The following is a 6,941-nucleotide window of genomic DNA, read 5'->3' on the forward strand; positions in this document are numbered from 1 at the left end:
TTGTCTTAGGTATCCATTCTGTGTTCTGCATCACGGGGGGTGCAAAAGAAATAAGATGTTTTTGTCTTTGCCTGAGGAGAGGTCCTAGAGCCTCTAGTCCATATTACATCGATTGGCTACCCCCAAAGACAGCATTAGGCAATATTCATTCATAGCCAGATCAGTTGAGATGACTCAAAAGGGAGAAGTCTGTAAATATCAGCTGCCTTCTTACACAACAATAACAAGCAGATTTGGGACACTAGTTGTTCTTCACAGTAGCCACAGTTTTGTGAATAGTGCCCTCAAAATGTGAAATAGTCTGAATATATTTTTAATTCTCAACATATTTCAAGAGAAATCTTATACTCCCAGTAACTAAAAGATTGGGGGTATTTTCCTAGTTGAAAATGTTCTCTTTGCAAGTTACTTGACCTAATTTGAGTCTTAAGCCAATCATAGTAATGTTGATGATAACGATGGTGATGATGGCTAAAATTTTTGGACCACTACTCCTTGCTAAACTTTGTGCTAAGCACTTTTCTTGTATTATCACATTTAGTCTTCATAGCAATCCCATGAGGTGTGTACCCATATTATAGATGAGGAAACTAAGACCTGGAAAATTAAATGATTCACTCAAGATTTCATAGTGAGAAAGCTGAGCCTTGACTCTAACAAGTAGGCCTATAGACTCCATATATACTCTTCTTTAAGCAGAAGCAGCAAATTGTGCTCTCTACAAACAATTGATGTTCATGTTTGCCTAGTAATGGGCCCACCTCTGCATGTAGGTATGTAATGTGAGGGTCCCTGCTAAGTTGTGTCTGTCTGTGCACATTGGGCCCACCTCACCTCCCTCCACTAGCCTGCCTCCTATTTTATCTATAAATCTCATCATCTGTGTTCTTCCTCAGCTGGTCTGGCTGCGAATGTTCACTGCCTAATCCTATATTGGGCATAGGCAGTAAAAAAGTCAGGGGATTAATTCCAGAGAGCTGCTACAGAATTGAAAAGTATAACCTGAAAGGGAACAAAAAAGTCCTGGGGCATGACCAGGATGGAGGAGGAATTTTCTTTAGCATTCTCCCATCTATGTCTTAGCCTCGTTGACTCATGATATCTTTGGAAACCATTTAGCAATTGAACCTCAAGTGACTGGACACAGAGCAGGTGAGTTGCCTAAGTTAGGAAACCATCCCTGAATGCTCATCATAGGTTAGGAGGAGAAAGTACAAGAGAGTTTGTTAGATTGCAGAAGGCAGGACTTTGTTGATGAACACCTACTTGTAAGTGCATGAGATGGGTGCTTTCATATGTGCAGAGAGATTTGTAGTGTTTATATAAAGGATAGACATGCCAGTCCCTGACTCATATGAAACATAAAGAAAATAATAAATTCTACCACAAATCAACCAATATTAATTCATTTTAATGCAAATAAACCAATACCAAAATAGAGCCAAGGAGTTGGAGGGGATGAAGCAAAGAAGACAAAGTGCAATCAAATGCATGTCCTAATTCCTTCTTATTACATCATTTTGACTAACTCTAACACTGTTGCATTCACATGAACACTCATTGAACACCTACTATGAGTTTGGCACCATGACAAGAAAACAAACAAGTTACGGATTTAGAAGATGTAGACTTATGGTGGAGACAGAGAAATGGAATAATAACTCAAAGTAGCTCATCTTCCTAGAGGTAGGATTAAAAGATGGAGGTCCTTAGAGAGGTGGTGACTTTAGTCTGGATCTTGCTGGCTGGGGGAATTTCACATTATGAAAGGGGCAAAAACAAGCAGCCAACAACTTTTTTGAAAAAAGCAGGAATTCCAGTAAGAGGTGAATATAAGCATGGGTTTAGAGGTAGGGCTGGGAACGGTAAGAGGGATAAAGTTCTGGAGGAGCCTAGAGGCTGTGCTTGGAATTTTGGATTATCCTAAAAGTTGCTGAAGTCCCATGGAGATATTTCAGCCAGGAAGTGACATGGTCTGTTTTTTTTTTTTTCAGAGCTCATCTGCTGTCCATGTGATGGACTGACTGGATATGGAAGATATTTGGGTGACCTCTTCCCAGGTGTATCATCTCACTTAACCTGTAAACCCATAGAGCTCTATTCTCACTCATAAAAGGCCACTAGATCTGGACTGTTCCTAGTCAGCTCTGGTCCTTTCAGCGTTAGTCTGAATTCTCTTTTCCCAAAGTCAGCTTGCCGTCTGTGGTTCTTTCCTGAGAAAGCTTCTGGATTAAAACATTTATCTAGAATAGGTATTTGGAACTCATCTCCAGGTCTTCTAAACTGGTGGGGACAGAAAGATACAAGAGGTGGTGGGGAAAGGGAAATAGGCCCCCTTGGTGGCTTCTTTGCCTCTGATAAAACCTTTCCAAGAAGAAAACATTTAAGAACCAGACACGTTTTTAAAAATACAGAGCCCATAAAAGTCATGGAATTTTGGAGCTAAAAGAGGCCTCAGAGAGCTGGTGTCTGCTTTTCAGGATCAGGATACTAGAAAGAGTACAGGAATTGAAATAGAGATCCTGGTGTATCTAGGACTGCTTATGCGATTTTAGGCAAATGACTTAACTTCTCTAAACTGCCACTTCACCTGTTAATTAAGGTTAATAATACCCACCTCTCAAGGTGTTACGAGGAATAAATTAAATGCTTAATATGAAGTAGGCAAAACCACGTACAACACGGTTGTGATTTCAGATAAAGAAAGGGACACACAAGGAGTTTAAATGGGCATATGGAAAAGTGGTCATTTAACTGCTGTGAGTAGATTTCTTCACAATCCTCACCTGTGAAACTCCACCATGGCTTTTCCTGTAAGTCTGTAAGCATTACTAAGTTGATGTGATGCTTTTAATGAAAATGACAAAATCTTTCTACATGCACTGTGTTCTCATGTTCCCTGAATTTTTTATATTTCTTGTTTTAAAGCAGCTGATGCCATCGAACCCTGATCATCTGTCAATCTTAGTTTTAGTGGTGAAGGCTCATGGTGGATTTTGCCTAGCAGTTCATAATTTTGTCTCAAGGGTGCCTCAGTGTCTCAGCGTCTCCAGAAAGCCCTTCGTGGTTGTTTCTGGAATGAGTCCCAGTGCTCACCTCACACAGGTGTGTAAGCGCTCCAGCCTCCCTGACTTATCCACCAGCCTCCACCACTCGATCACCAGTTAAAGATGACTGCCTACTTGTTGATTCATCTTCTGCCAGCAATTGGGCAACAAAATATGATAACTCCCTTGACTGTTTTATCCCTTCACACATCAGCCTGGTCTCCTTTTCTTGCTTCTATGCAGGCCTATTCTTCCTCTTCCTCAAGCCGTTGCCTGTTCGACATGAGATGTGTCCTTCAGTAAGTCAGTAGCAGATTGTCTCAAGGCAGGAGACAACTAAGGCTCCAACAGAAAGGACAAATTGCAAGAATGGGACAGAGATCATATTCTCAAAAGGACTTTTTAATAAAAACTCACTGAAAGCAATTAATTTTTCCTGATGTTTTAATTTTCTGCCTGGACAAAGCTGATGTTTTAACTTTGTTTACAAAGCTTCTACTGCTGGCTGTGGCTGCTGGAATTGGTCACCGATGGCTGGATCTTTCACACTGGAGCCCTGGTTTTGATTATCCAAGAGATGAGAGAATCACTTCCCAAACCTTTCGTTGTCCACTACAGAGCTTCCCTTCCACCCCACCATGCTGCCTTTCCTGTCAGGACGACAACAGCAAAGACAGCAATAATAAAAGCTAATGCTTACATTAGTGCTTGTTATGAACCCAAGGCTTCCCTAAGCATTACGTCTATATTAACTCGTTAATACCTACTCACAACCTCCTTTATAACACCAAGGAAGCTGGGAATAGTAACTGCTGGTTAGAGCTGTGACAGAGGCCATTGTCAGACTGTAGAGAGTTTTGGTGCCAAACAATGGTTCTCAATAGGGGGCGATTTGGCAAATGTTTGGAAACATTTTTGATTGTCTCAACTGGGGGGATGCTACTAGCATCCAGTGCATAGAGGCAAAAGATGCCACACAACATGTGGTAACCCTCCACAACAGTTATCCAGCCCAAAATGTCATCAGTGCAGAGGCTGAGAAACCCTAGTGCCACATGATTTAAGTGCTCTTACCCAAATTGCCTAAATTCAAATCCTACTTCTGCAGCTTACTAGCTGTGGATCCTGGGCGAGTTGCTTAAGCTCTTTATGTGTCTGTTTTCCCATCTTTAAAATGGGAATGAAAATAGTAATATTACATCATGGGGCTGATGCATGATTAAATGTATTAATGTAAGTAAAATGTTTAGCTCAGTGTCTGGCATGTGGTAAGGGCTCCATATTTTAGCTTTTATTTTTTATTATGTAGAGCCTTTCTGGCCTTAGAGAGACAAATTTACGCTTCTTTTTAGTCTCGATAGAAGCATTGAGAGAACATTTTCAGTCCATGCCATCCCAGGGAACAGTTTTTGTCCATCTAAATCCTGAAGAGAATACTCTATCTTGGCCCACTAGGAAGTTTAGGAAAAGTTATCCTTGATGTGTTTTAATGCAATGTCTCTTTGTCATCTTTTTTCTGCACCCTGTTTTACAATAAAAAGCCAGTGTTTCTGTCTCTCACTTGCATTTTATTGCTTTGCTGTTTTCATGCCTACCTTCACAGGCCTAGGCTGCCCACCTGTTCCCCATGCATCATCACACCGTGGGGTGTGCTTAGTGAGAAGGGAGCCTGCCATGGTTTCATCCAAGTCCACATCTCTCTTTAGGAGTGGTGTGTTCTCAGCATGTAGGAAGAAAACCATGCCTGACTGTCATTCAGAATTATGGGCTGAAATTACTGGGATCATCTAAAAACTGAGACCAGGAGAGTGTCACTAACCTGCTTAAGTTACCCGACAAGTAAGTGAGTGAGTGAGTTAGGAATATATCTGGCCTCTAGTCTCCCCCTTCCACGTTCTTTGCAGTCCTTACTAGGGAAATGTCAGTGAACTGTTTACGCCTACATCTCAGGTGTTCAGTGTCTCATGCAATTATTTACTATGTTTCATGGTGGGAAACCCTCTTTGAACCTGAGCTGGGTTCAAGTACATGATTATGATTCAGACTGGCTGGACATTTCTGAGAAAGCCTGCAAAAAAATTACCAGAAGAGGAAGCTGGAAAACTGTGACCTTATAAAGCTATGGTAAGTCATATAAGCTTGATAAGTGTGATCTTCTAAAGCCATGGTAAGTTATGGTGGTCAGGAGTAGACATGAGCACACAATGGTGTCTGTCACTCAGTGTCCATGAAGATGAGTCCTCTCTGAGCCCAGTGAGTTTATAGGAATCCTGTGGTAAACAGGGGCACAATGAGTAAATTTAAAAGATTTGTTTCAGGAAAACATAGTGCCCATGAAACACAGCTATGTGTCTACCTAACAGAGTGTGAGACAAGTCAGAACACTCAGAAATTTGGCATGTAGAAGGTTCTGGTGCCTCAGCTGATGGGAAAACATATGTTCCAGGAGGTCACAGCAGTATCCATCAGATGCATGGGAGAAGAAAATGGTAAAGCAAGTGGGGCTCTGGCTAGAGCTGACATGAAACCCTCATTGAGGACCCAATAGAAATTCTTTGGAAGTGTTTCTGCAGGCAAGAGCCTGTGAATTCTCATGTGTAATGTTACCACAATGAGAAAATGGATAGCATTTGAAATTTCACATAGATTTTGGCACCTCAAAATGCTAATAAATGTGGCAATGTTTTACACTTTTCTTTTAGTACTTCAAATTGGAATTTTCTTCTGGCATGCATTGTAGATTATTACTTTCAAAAACCTGCAACACATTGCTAGAAACAAAATACTTACAGAACAGCCTGAAATTCTGGAGGAATGGTCTCATCATGTCATTTTTAAAATTACCTCAGTATCAGACAAGGCATTCACAGCAATCAAAACACATTAATTTCAAATCACATTCTGTATTTTAGACTACAACTACTATATCCATATTGAGGTACTTTAAATACAAATGAGGTCCGCAGAAATGTCAGGCAAAGTACAACTGCCAAAATGATAAGATAATTGGCAAATGCTTGAATGGCAGCCCAGGGCTGGGCCTCAAAATGTTGGAAAAGAGCTTCCCCAAAGAACTTCAAACTGTGCAAGCGAAGATATATTTTGGAATTCCATCCACTTGAAATTTGTGTATACAATATGTTGACTACCTATGTTTACTTGGCTCCAGACTAGGTAATGAAACTGATGGGGCTGCTAGGAAGCTGACACGAGGAGACTGGTGAAGAGAATTAGTGTCTCAGTTATCTATTACTGCCAAACAAACCTTCCCAAAACATAGGAGCTTAAAACAACCATTTTATTATTCCTTATAATTCTGTGGGTTGGCTGGGCTCAGTTGGATGATTCTTATGATGCTCTCACTCACAGTCTCTTATGTAGTAAAATATGGTGGATTGAAGTGGATTATCCAAGATGTCTGTCTCCACTCACTTGTCTCAAGTGTTGACACAGTTGACTGGAAGGCTGAAACATCCATCTTTTTCTCTCTCCATATGGTCTGACTATGGGTCTAGCTTGGTCTATGAAAATAGGCTTCTTAAAACTGAATCTCATGAGCACAAAAACAGAAGCTTCCAGGTCTTCTGAAGGCATAGACTTAGAACTGGCACAGTGTCACTACCATCCTGTCTTATTGATTAAAATGAGGGACAGGACCAGCCACAAGTCCACAAATACTGGGAGGTGTGGCCCAGTGGGGCCATCTTTGGAGACTGGCTGTCATAGACAGCCAAGGTAAAAGCAGTAAAATGAAGATAGGGAAAGGGAGCTCTGAGCTTGGGCAGATGAAGAGAGCTAATTCAAAAATAGATTAAGCATGTTAACTAGTATGTAAGGATACTCCCAAAGTACAGAAAGTTGTACTCCCTGCATGAATATTTATTTATTTAAATC

This window comes from Macaca thibetana, chromosome 3 (assembly GCF_024542745.1).
Source record: "Macaca thibetana thibetana isolate TM-01 chromosome 3, ASM2454274v1, whole genome shotgun sequence".
Classification (NCBI taxonomy): domain Eukaryota; kingdom Metazoa; phylum Chordata; class Mammalia; order Primates; family Cercopithecidae; genus Macaca; species Macaca thibetana.